This window comes from Triturus cristatus, chromosome 10 (genome assembly GCF_964204655.1).
Source record: "Triturus cristatus chromosome 10, aTriCri1.1, whole genome shotgun sequence".
NCBI lineage: Eukaryota > Metazoa > Chordata > Amphibia > Caudata > Salamandridae > Triturus > Triturus cristatus.
Window position 1 is genome coordinate 27,017,317 of NC_140593.1, and position 13,743 is coordinate 27,031,059.

A 13,743-nucleotide genomic window follows, 5' to 3' on the forward strand; every position below is an offset into this window, starting at 1 on the left:
CAATTGCTGAAATGGTGTGCAGTGTACTGTGAGACTAAGTTGTGAACAGTTGAAGACACCTTTACTTAGCATTAACATATACAGCGGGAGTGAAGGACTGGGTTATTCTAAGACCCAGCGGTGCCAGGGAACAACACCTGAAACCTTCGTGGGTTACCTGTTCTGGCGTACGAAACACAGAGACACAGGACACTTCCAGCGACGTCAGAGATCAGCGTTTATTTACTGCAGGGATACAGAGGTCACAAGAAGTACACAACGTGTAGGTTCTCGGAGACTGCTTCGAATTGCAAAAGTGGATCGCTCTTTTTATACACGTTTTTGCCATAGCACAGTATGGCAAACAAAGGTTACAACCCAGTTCCCACAATAAACTTAAAAAGAGTCGTGTTCATGTTTCAGGAGGCCGGAACATAATTACAACAGTATTGCCGGTTCCCAACTGTAAAAACATATCTTCTCTGCAATAAAACACATTCCATCCTGACCGTAAACACATTAGGAGAAGGGACGAAAACAGATGCAAAGAAAAGACAAGGATGCACAACAGGTTAAAAAAGAAGGTTAGGAGTAATAAAGGAAACTTGATAACGGGATCAAAGACCTCGTGTCCAATGTATGCATGACTGAAACAATAGACCGGCACAGCTAGATGAGCCTCGAGCGGGGCCATCTGCCTTCGCCGTGTCATGTCCCTCGTCGTAAAGGTCACACTCAAAGAAACACGTGTCCCTCGTAAGCTTGGGAGCCCCAGGGTCACGAAGCGGACAAGGTCCGTTCGCTGGCTACTTGAGGGCAAGAAACAAAATGGATGCTGTATCTAAAATGGAACCCGAGGGTTCGGATGAACAAACCCAAAAATAAGACGAACCATACGTGATTGCATAGCGAAACTGCGTACATCCACTATACTCGTCATTTGCGGTTCGTAGACACCAAACTCATCCATATTCGACACCAATCAAAAGTGCCGTTCCGTCCCACACGGAACCTCAGACGCTCCTTTTGCCCTCATGTAGGCAAGCACTAGTCAAAATCGGAATCTATTTCAATATTCATCAGATCGTTTAGCTGCTGCTGGAACATCATTCTATTCATCAACGTCTCCTTGGTAACAGATGGCCGTCTTATACACGTTGTAGCACAAAGGCCACATAAGGCAGGACCACACTGTACACAAAGACAACACGTGAACAGAAACGTTACAACAACTCCTACGATCATCAGAATCTTCCAACCCCAAGTTAACATCAGGCCCCAAAACCATCCTAGAAGCGTCCAATTACCTTCGTCCACGTGTATGGACTCGGAAATCTTGTGCAACTTCGAGATGGCTTGGTAGACAGTTGGAGCATTGTCAGGAATGAAAATGCAACAACTCGAATGGACAACTTTACACACACCACCTCTATCCGCAAGAACAACATCTAGAACCATACGGTTCTGCAACGTCATGAGTCTATCCGCCTGAAGTTCAGCTGTTAAATTACCAAGGGCACTTGCAGTAATATTAGCAGTCGACTCAACTACACGGGTCAACTGTCTTAGGTTCCTACTATTAACCATAGGTCCCCAAAACGGCAAGAAACCCTTAAAAAAGTCTCCTGCTTCTTGACCGGCAGTATCCTCTTTGCTAACAACGCCTCTCACAACTCTAGTTTTGTGATAGTCTGAGCCAACTGTGAAAGTCGGTGGCAAAAGGTTCGCAATATAACAGGTAACCGAAAAATCACGGGGTAACCATGTATATGCGCGTTCATAACATACAAAATAAGTGCCCTTAGCGGTCAGAAAAACAGGGGAAGAGAGCATCGGTAGAACATACGTGTCAGTGCAAGCACTGTTCCCAAGTTGTGCTCTCGGATTTCGACCCAAGCCTTTCAAGCAGAAATTACCGAGGTGTGGTACAATCCATATTGGGGACGAGCTCTTAAGCTGTCTATCACCCACTGACGTACTATACTCAGCCTCGCTCAGATCCTTATAGGCCCGCACTTCTTCATCTGGGATAAGCGATGCATCAAAAACATCTCTATCTAAATCCGCTATCGCTATCGCCAAAGGCTTGTGATACGGCCCAGGACCGAAATTGACAGAACGTGGCTCTGGACTGGGGTAGGAATCTAGTGCACTACGGAACATAGTTTGGAATGCTCGAGCTGAACCCTGGGAGCTGTAAGGAAGGACCAAATATGGAATACCCCTATCCATGGTATGTGGCATTAACCCACACACCCAACAATTGGTAGTATTCATCACCAACTGATGCTGATGTAGAAGTTGAACGAAGGAGTTATTCATAGATTCCGCACGTCTAACCTGTTCATGTTGAGGCAAAGGATGAAAAGAATGTGGGGAAACAGTGGTGAGGGAGCTTAGTTTAGGAGAAAAAGTGGGTGGAACAGAAGGTAATAACAACTGTACTCCAAAATACACTCCACCCACCAATAACATAGATACGGTCAGAAACAGTAGGAACACCTGAAACAAAAAACATTTTGTTCGTACAACCCTCCGTAACTCTAATCTCTGCGCCAACATCCTTTCTACTTCCAACAGCTTAGAGAATGCCATCCTCTACAAACCGTCCGTGACGTACTTGACGCACTTCGTTCTGAGTAGCGATTATCGATCCCCGGGAGTTCCCAGGAATTGACAAAAGTAACCGACCTAGCGTCAGAAACATGCTAAACAGAAAGGAGTACCCGCACGGCCCTACGGTAACCCGGATGGAAGGGTTTCCTCAAAACGTTCAGTTTTATTACAAATCTCTTAGCAGTGGAAAAGCACATAGGAACTCAAAAAGAAAGGATATAATTGTACATAATGTTCATAAAATCAAAAAGCAAATATACTACTAATTTTTATTAGTCCTTGAACGAAGAAAGTATCGACTTCTTCCAGGTCGAGTTTGCTCTACAAACAATTGTTCAGCTGGCGCAACAGTGTTCGATGAAGTGGACAACGAGTCAGACCTTGGGTTCTCTGCTACCAATGACTCCACATGTGGGTTTGGCAGTGACAAATCATTCCCTGCGGGTTGAGCGTCACTAAACGGCACAAAGTGCAAAGGAGTCTCAGTTTCTGTTGCCGAAATCCCAGTTCTCACCCAACCGTCTGTTGGTAAGGGGATCGGTACCTTCTTCGTGTGGCTGGCGTGGACCCAGTTTTTCCGGCCCTCCAGTCGAACCGCAGTCCTCGTTGTCAACAAGACTTGAAAGGGTCCTATGAATCTTGGCTCCAAGTTACGTTTCCGACCGAAATTTCGGGTAACGACCCAGTCGCCTGGCCGGAGCTGGTGTCCAGGACCCTCTGTCTGCGCCGGTAGAGCTTCAAAGACCTGTTGATGGATTAACCGTAGTTTAGTGGTCAAATCATGCAGGTAATCAATTAACATTGGATACTCAAGACTATCAAAAGCCCTTGGCCTCGGGACTCCCCAAATATTCGCAGGGCGGCCGAACACAATCTCATCTGGGCTAAGCCCTACTCGAGAGTGTACAGTCGCTCTGGTTGATAGGAGAGCCAGAGGCAAGGCATCAGGCCATGCTAGACCAGTCGTAGCCTGTATCTTCGCGAGTTTTAGCTTCAGGGTACCATTGTACCCTTCAACCAAACCCGCTGCCTGAGGATGATTAGCACTATGGAATTTTTGACGAATTCCCAGGCCCTTACACACACTCTGCATTACACTTCCCACAAACTCACTTCCATTATCCGACCATACGATCCGTGGCATTCCATACCGAGGAAAGTATTCCTTCAGCAGGATTTTTGCTGTGGACAGGGCAGTATTATCCTTAAGAGGATAGGCCTCAATCCATCTGGAGAACGCACAAACCACAACCAAAACATACTTCAGGTTATTGCATCTCTCCATATGGATAAAGTCCAGTTGGATAACCTCAAAGGGACAAACAGGAGGAGCAAAATGACCAGGTGGAGTGGGGGTGCCCTTGCCAGGATTGTGCATCAAACACACCATACAATTCTTAACCACTCTCTCGGCACACTTAGCAATACCCTCATTCCTCCATACAGGGGACAAGAACTTACATATTCCTTTCGCACTAATATGTGACAACCCATGAGCCATCGTCACAACAGCTAATACGTACGCATCTGGTAACATCCACCTCTGACATTCCGTCAGGTCAACCCAACATCCATGCATATCCAACTTTCCCGTACTTTCTTTCCACTTGGCCTTTTCAGCTTTAGTAGCTTCGTTCTGAATTGCTTTCACACTCTCAACAGTATTTTCACACATACTAGTCTCCGTCGGCCACCTCACTGAACTCGTGACATACATTCGGGTCGCAAAATCCTTAGCCGTTTCCTTAGCAATCTCATCCGCAAACGCATTACCACGACCAACATCATCCGTCACTTTCCGATGTGCACTACATTTAACGATCGCCACTTGTTTAGGCAATGTAAGTGCATCCAAAAGGTCATTCACAAGCTGCCCGTGCTGGATCTTCGTACCATGCGATGTCATAAATCCTCTTTCTCTCCACAGTCTTCCAAAGTTGTGTGCAACACCGAATGCGTACTGGCTGTCGGTAAACACATTCACTCGCTTTCCTTTAGACAAAACACACGCTCTTGTCAATGCAATCAATTCTGCCGCTTGTGCTGAATTCTGATTCAATCTCGCAGTTTCCACAACCGTGCTCAACGTCACTACAGCATACGCAGTCGTCACATCGCCATTCGGCAATTTAAAGCAAGAGCCATCCACATACAAAGTACCATCGGGATCTGTCAAGGGAGTGTTTTTCAGGTCCACACGACCTTTTGTTTCTTCCTCAGTTCGTAAATAACAATCATGTGGCGGCACCTCATCTGATTCCATATTAATCGGCAACAATGTCGCCGGATTCAGTACATTACAACGTTTGATCTGTATATGACTTGCCAAAAGGGTCAGCTCGTACCCAGACTGTGGTAAATAATTTAATTACCGGAACTGAATTTAATACGGAATCTAGGAAACATAGCTCAGTAAAATAAGAGGCAGAATCCGTGGTATAAGAGGTTTCTGAATGGGCTTTATTCCAAATGGACGACTCGAGTCGTGGCCTCCATGTTCCGTCACCACGGGGGTTCAGGAAGTGAAGTACAATACTTTATTGACAAGAAATTGCTTTTATAGAACATACATTACAATGAAACAAATGCGGGAGGCGTAACAATTGATAAGGAAGATAACAATTCACATGCGTAGCCGAAAATGGGCGTAATGAGGAGTAAAAAGAAACGTTATTGGTTATGATGTCACATATAGGTGGATCTATAAGATAATACTTGGCAGAGATGCGCGCGCAGCAGCATGACGTGTGATTGACGTGCAACTAGGGGGTGAGGGGGACTTGACATTTAGCTCTACATGTGGAGACAAGAAGTCTGGGGGGTCAAGTCAACCTAATCCCAAATCATATCTAACATCCTATGTTTAAAGAACTATGTTATCCACAAAGGAAGGACTCTTGGACAAAATCTATTCTATACTGACTGTGTGTGCGTGCACAAGCGTCTAAGTGTCTGAGTGAGATGCAAGGGGCAGAAACCTTCCATGGTAACAGGGCTATGAATTACTTGCATGAAGACAGAGAGGCTAGGCCCTTTGCTCAGTAGCTGAAGGAAATGTTTATCTAAACTACTAGACAGGAATGCATCGGCTGAGGAGCGAAGCAGATAACTCGAAGGTGAAATACAGTTTTTGGCAGGCAGGCAAACCGGCCGAGGCAGGCACCGTTAGCCGCACAGGGAGTAGGACAAAGTTCATGGATACAGATGCGAGCTCAAGCTGAAGCTGTCAGAGGCAGAGAGCAGAGAAAAGCTTGATGGCAGAATCAGGGCCTACTCGCCTGAACTGCAAAAATGGAGTAACTGAGCCATATAAAGTCGGTGGCCTTTCGAACTTAGGAATCGAATATCCAGCCCATTCATGGCGGATCTGACAGAGGACATGTTGACGGTGGACGCACATGTGTTTGCGTCTTCAGAACTGGAACTGGAGGGAACATACATGTACTTGTAACATGCACATAGAACCGTTGGGGTCCAAGATAGGGGACATAACTGATCATAAAAATCCATATTTCCACATTCCCTCCTTGTCCCCTACTTGCCCATCAAGAGACATCAATCTTCATTAATCCATCGATTTGTTCATTGAGCATCATTTGTTCTTCTTTCTTCTTCCGGGATCTTGAGTGAAAACCTTGATGTGGAATACACGATGTGGCACACAGGCCGCAAATCGCTGGTCCACATTGCAGGCATAAGCAGCATCTGAATAGTATAAGAAGGCCAATACCTAGGAAGGATAGAACTCTCCATCCCCAGGCTGATATCACGCTCCAAAACCACCCGGACCAAGTCCAAGTGCCTGGATTCTGGTGTATCTGGCTCACAATCTTATGAAGGCGAGTTTTAGCTTTATATACAGATGGCGAATTTTCTGGTATGAATACGCAGCAGCTTGATCCGATGACCCTACAAGCTCCGCCCCTATCGGCCAGGATGACGTCAAGGACAAGACGATTTTGAAGAACAACAATCCTCATCGCAGACTGCTCCTCTGTCAAGTTGCCTAGGGCGGCAATAGTTTCATTCACTACAGCTTCAAGAGTCCTAGTTAATCTACGTATTAGCTTACTATTTGTAACTGTACCTATATAGGGAAAGAGGCCTTTATTAAAATCTACATACTTTTCCCATGCCGTCTCAGTATAATTGACAATTGGGAGATCTCTCCTTTCTCTATTGTGTACTAAATGAATATTTCTGTGATAATCAGGAGGTGCTAGAAAAACAGGTGGCAAAAGGAATGCAATGTAACAGGTACCATCCCAATCTAGAGGCAGACGCATATATGCAGTCTGACCACATATGAAGTAGGAATGGCGAGAAGCTCTAAATGAAGATTTGCCTTGATCACTGAATTCTACTACAGTAGTGCATTTACTATGGCCCATATGTATGGAACCATTCTTTCTTACACACAATTCACCCTTAGCTGGGAATACTGACATGGCGGGCAAAACTAGTTCAACTTCGGATTCGACATTCAGAATCATGAGATTAAGTGTAAAATTACCTAATCCATATACTTCATTTTCTAGATCAGTTCCTGTTCTTTTGGGGCGACCCTCCTTGTCAGGGTAGCAGACTTTCAGTAAAACTAGGTTCAGGTTTCCCCATACCCAATGGTCTTGATAAACTGCTGTGTTTGAATCTATGGAATTGATTAAACTAAACCATGCTCCACAGGAGCCATTATGTGTAAACGGATATGGAAAGAAAGGCAGAACTCCCTTATAATTCTGATAGGGAGGGAGTCGGCCACACACCCAACAATTAGTAGCATTACTAGTCTGATGGGAATGATGTAACATACTAATGAAAGTGTTATTGCGCAGCGCAAGTCTATAGGACAATTCATGCGGGGTTAGGTCACTAAAAGAATGTTCATCAGTTACATTGAAAACATGTTTAGAAATAGGATAATATATATGCAACAATATACTTGCAGTGATTATTATAAGACTCAAGAAAAACAAAATTAATAACGTCACTATACAGTGGCTACGCAGTGATTTACAGTACGCATGTCGTTTCAACATTTTTCGTGTTTTTCCTCTATTCAGGTCTAAGGGATACATGTCGGAGACAAATTCAACCGCTTCACCTTGGAGAGGACTTAAACAATCAAATTGTCCGACTCCTTAGATCTAAGTTTCGACTTGTAAAGTTCCTGGCTACTGGCCTCAACCAAAGGTAGCTTTGAGTCAATGGGTGAAGACACACGAGGTGTACTATTTACATCCGAAGGAAGTCCATGAAATTTCTTGATATGACTTGAATGCACCCATCCTTTTCTGCCCTCGATCTTCACGGCTGTCCTTGTAGTGAGCAGAACGAGTTGAGGCGTCTTCCACCTAGGCTCCAGCTGAGTCTTTCGGTCAAAGTTCCTCACTAGAACAAGATCCCCCGGAACTACGTCATGGGGTTTCACCTCAGTGTTGTCAGGAAAGGCTGCAGCTACCTGTGAACGACAAGATTGTAGTGCAGACATCAAGGAAGCCAGGTAATCTGTCAGCATATTACAATCAACATCAGTTATTTTACGGGGTATAGGCGTCCCCCACATATTCGGTGGTCTTCCAAAGATCACCTCATAAGGGGATAGCCCTGTTCGAGAGTGTGCTACCATTCTCATGTAAAAGAGTGCAACTGGTAAGGCTACTACCCAATCAACACCTTTCTCCCTACATATTTTGGACAATCTGATTTTCAAAGTTTGATTATGTCGTTCCACGAGACCTGCTGCCTCGGGGTGTCGGACACAATGAAACTTCAACTGATATCCTAGCAAGAGTGAAACATGTTTCATCAGTTCGGATGAGAACGGCTGGCCGTTATCTGAATAGACAACACGTGGTAAACCGTACCGTGGGAAGAATTCTCGAACTAGCTGCTTGGCAGTAGTCGGGGCAGTGTAATCTGATACTGGGTATGCTTCGGTCCAACGGGAAAGAGCACAAACAACTACGAGAACATATTTGAATCCTCGACATCGTTCCATCTGGATATAATCCATCTGGAGGACTTCAAAAGGGTGATCAGGAGGCTGAAATCCACCCTGCTCTACGGGGATGCTTTTACCTGGGTTAAACTGACAACATATCATACAGGTACGGACTTTTTGCTTAGCGGCTGCTCGTAAATGTTTGTTGAACCAAATGTGTTGAATGCTGTCTAGCATAGCTTTCTCTCCGAGATGCGCCGGACTGTGAATTTTAGTTATGATAGCTTGGACCATAGAGTCAGGAAGAAACCATACAGATTTCTCCTTCGTCATCCATCCCTGGTCTGTTTGGATCCCTCCTAATTCAGTCCATTTCTTTATTTCGTCTGCTGTAGCATGTGTCTGTATGTCAATTATGTCAAGTGCGGGATCCTTAATCGTCATACAATGTGTTGGTGTCAGAACTATTGTCTTTGTCATGTCGGATGTGCGAGTTTGAGCAGTCTGTTTAGCTGTTCTGTCAGCTAAATCATTGCCTTGAGAAATGATATCAGTGACTTTCGTATGCGCTTTGCATTTCATAATCGATATAGCAGTGGGCAGATGAATTGCGTCTAACAGAGCATGAATGAGGGACCCGTGCTGAATGTGGGTACCGTGAGAAGTTAAATAACCTCTCTCTCGCCACAGCACACCGAAGTCATGTACAACTCCGAATGCATAACGTGAATCAGTGTATATGTTAACTTTCTTATTTGTGGCTTGAATACAGGCTTGTGTCAGAGCAATAAGCTCTGCTGCTTGGGCTGATAAGGTATTTATACAGTTTGTTTCAATGACTTCCGTATCTGTTGTGACTGCATACGCGGCCACTAAATCTCCTGTACTTGTTCTCATACATGATCCATCTACATACAACGTCAAGTCTGGATCTAACAATGGAACGTCTGTCAAATCTTGTCTGGGTTTCGTCGTTATTGTAATAATTTCAACACAATCATGAGCTAGTGGGTCTGTTCCGATTACAGGTAAAAGTGTAGCAGGATTCAATGTATTACAGCGTCTGATTTCTATATGCGGCTGAAACAATGTTAATTCGTACCCTGTAAGTCTTGCTATGGTCAAGTGTTGTGTTTGCGTTCGGTTCACAAGAACCTCTACTGCATGCGGTACTTGTACTGTCAACGGATGTCCTAACACTATGGCATCGCTTTGTCTGATTGCTAAAGCTGTTGCTGCCACTGATTTCAGGCATGCAGGCAAAGCCTGGGCTACGGGATCTAATGTACTAGAGAAATAAGCACATGGCTTGCGTGATCCTGCTTGTTCCTGAGTGAGCACTGACAAGGCAGTACCTTCACGTTCTGTAACAAAGAGTGTAAAATGTTTATGGTAACATGGTGTCGCTAAAACAGGTGCTTGACATAGAGCTTTCTTTAAGCTTTCAAAAGCTAGTGTGTGTTCCTGAGTCCAAGGGAGGACAGTCGATGTGGCCGCCTCCTGTGTTGTCAACTGAATGAGTGGTTTTGCTAAAAATGCATATTGAGGGATCCACTGCCTACAGTATGAAGTGAGGCCTATAAAAGCCCGCACCTCCTTTTGTGTCTTGGGTATTGGCATGTTAGCAATTAACTGAATGCGGTCGGGTGTAAGCTGCCTTCCCTCCTTGGACAGCGAGTGACCAAGATAAACAACTCGCTGGACACAGAATTGCAGCTTAGAAGGGGACACCTTGTGCCCCTTTTCGGCTAGAAATTGTAAAACCGTCAGTGATGCTTTTTCACATTGCAGGTTCGCTTCGGGCGGTGATCAGCAGATCATCGACGTATTGAAGCAGTGCAGTGCCAACTGGCATGTGTATACTGTCAAGTTCTCGTTTCAGTGCTTGGCTATAGATGCTGGGGCTTTCTGTATATCCTTGAGGTGCGCGTGTGAATTTAAAACTTCGTCCATTTAAACTAAATCCGAACAAGTATTGGCTTTCCGGATCTATTGGGACGCTGAAAAAGGCATTCTTGAGATCAATTACTGTAAAGAATGTTGCTTGTGAATCAATGGCTGTCAGTAATGATGAGATATCGGGGACCACAGGAAATTGTGGCACAATGCATTTGTTTAATTCGCGCAGATCAATAACCAATCGATATACTGGCGGGGCCTTTGGATCAGTTTGTTTAAGAATCGGAATTATCGGGGAATTACATACATTGGAGTCAGTTTCTACAACCACTCCTTGGGCAATAAGCTCGTCAATGATTTTCAGTAAAGCCACTACAGCATCTGGTGGTAACTTGTATTGGCGCATTCGTGGTAGTACCACTCCTGCCTTTAGTGTGACTCGATATGGTGTAATGTTCATGCAACCAACATCAGTAGGGCCTTGTGCCCATAAATGTGCTGGTAAAGTCTGCAATCGGTGATCCATGTCTCTGGACACATAGTGACCTTTGAAATCACGTAAAAACAATCTTACTCCTTCCGGAGAACAACATACAATAGCCCCTAGAGCTTTCAATGTCTTTACACCTAGCAAGTTTTCTGGACATGATTTGGTAAGCAATAAATCTGTAGTTCGTGTCAAGGGACCAATCGTAAGTGGAAGGGGCTGTGATACTTCATTAACAATAGGTTTTCCTGAAAAACCAAGGGAAACATTTTGTGAGCCTGAGAGGGGTGCCCCTGGAACTTCACTACGTTTTATTGTTGTTCGACTTGCCCCTGTATCAAGTAAAAATTTTCTGTCTTGACCTAATAATTCACTGTGCACATAAGGTCCTTCTTGATCTACTGGGATCTCAATAAGGGGTAAGTCAACTTCCCTCTCTAGGCTTGTTCATGCGTAACGTTGATACTCAGGATATTCATACTGTGCGGTCTGATACATTTGTCGTGTTGTTGTTTGTGTGGCAGCAACAGGCAGCGCTGGTGCAGCTGGCACAAACTGTATAGACTGTTGTGAGGCTGGCATGGACTGCTGCGGAGCTGGCATGGACTGTGCATGCTGCGGGGCTCCTTGTTCATTCTGATCCTGTCTGAGTGGTCGTGGTCTTTCCTTTGCAATACCTACAGCGATATTACGCTTCAGGACTGGACAATCGTGTACATAATGACCTAGTTGTTTACAGTAATTGCATGTCCCTTTTACAGGAACTGCTGAATCTCCGGAATGTGTCACACCCTTTTTGTGACCATCCGCTGGAACTGTCTGGGAAACTAGCATTTTCATTTTAGTGTCCTTCATACGTCTTTGTTCGTGTTCTTGTTCATCTCTAATTCTATTGTGATGATACTGTAACATTTGTAACATTTGTGACGGAGTGTTACCTTGCCATGTACTCTCGAATTTCAATACTCTATTCTTCACTTGAGGCAAGGAATTTTCCACTAATTTTGTCACAAACAGATGGGGATATGACTCACTATTTGCTTTTATGCCACTATTTATACCAAAACATTTTTAAAATCGGGCATAGAAATCACTGGTGTCTTCATCTTGTTTTTGTTTACAGGCTGAGATTGCACCCCAATCTTCCTTTTTCGTAGTTAATAAACGTGGCAGTACCTGTACTAGTAAACCTGGTAATGCTTTAACTTTATCCCCAAGCCCTGCTCCTGCAGTTCGGCCCCTTTCTTCGGCTTCTAATGCTGTCCAGTCTATCTTTTGGTCTCCCACTTCCCACTCTTTTTCCTTAAGTTTTTCATAAATGCCAGCAGGCATTAGCACCTTTAATATCGTCATAATGTCAGGATAGGTATACTCTCCCATCAGTAACATGTCTTTAATTTCTCGGTGGAAACCCGCTGGGTCCTTGTCATGACTGGGTACCACTTTTTTTATTTCTAACAATTCCATTTTAGATATGGGTGTGTATACAAATACACGTTTAAACTGATTGTCCTCGCCTTTTATTGGGTGCACTTCTCGCAAGGGATTCTGTCTATCCATGTAATACGGCGTTCTTTCCTTGTTGGGCAGTGAGAAAGGATCTGGGCTCACAAAAAGAATGTACTGCTTTCTGGATACTAGTATTTCTTTAATTAACTTATTACCTGAACCTCTCCATCTATTCGTGAGTAATTCAGTTAATATATCAGGTAAGGGACCAGGATCGGAATGTTGGTTCTTATATAATATAAGAAGTTGCTGAATCATATAAATTCCAGCTAAACGCTGTTCATCTGGACTGAGGTTCAAAAACGTGTGTGCTACTGTGTCATCACCATATTTTCCGGGACTGTCAATCCAGTGAACGGCTGACCTAGCTAATTCTTGTTCATCCATAGAATCAAGTAGGTGATAACCCCTTCGTTCTCGGAGTACTTTGTCAGCAGCTTGGAACGAATGTTCGGGGGACCTCATATTTATTATAGGTGTCGGATAAGTTCTGTTATTATCTGGACATATCGGATGTATCGGATCAGTAAAACATCTCGCATTATTACAAGATCTTCCTCTACCTACATAGGCTATGGTGTCCGACTGTCTTGCGGGAACTTCTGATTCTCCCCCCTCGTTTTGCTCAAACTCGTCTACCTCCAATCTCTCTTCATGTATTCGTTCTATTTCTTTCCTGATTTTTCGGCACATGGCTACTATACATCCTTGCTTATCATGTCTCCCGTCTGATATATTCTGGCTCCATCTCGTAAGGGTTTGCATTACTTCCGGGTTTACCCCCGGTCGGTCTTGATTTCTGATCACACAATTTACGAGAAATCGTAACAATTCCCCCTGTATCTCCACTTTCTGATATTCCATAGCTCTGTTAATGCATTCAGGATCACTCTCTGTTTGGACAAAATGATATATGTTATCCAGATGCATAGTCATTCCTGGTAGCTTCCCTAAAAACCCTGCAGCTCTTCTGATACGTAATGATGCTAGGACCATTTCGTCCTCTTTGCCGGGCACCGGGTCATATCTACAGTCTACTAGAAGGTCCTTAAGCGTGCGGGGATTTATAAGTTTGGGCGTACGTGAATGTGCTTGTTCTTGAAAAGTAAGTTTACTTATTCGGGGTGGTGTAGAATAAACGCTGGTAGCACCTCCGGTAGCCCCATCTGGGGTACTGGGCGCGAAAGGATTCGTTGAACGTGCTACAGCAACTACAGGTGTGGACACAGCTGTAGAATCGGCTGTGAGAACAGATGCGGAAACAGATGTGCTTGCCGAAGCTTGTGTCGGAGTTTGTTGTTGCACAGAT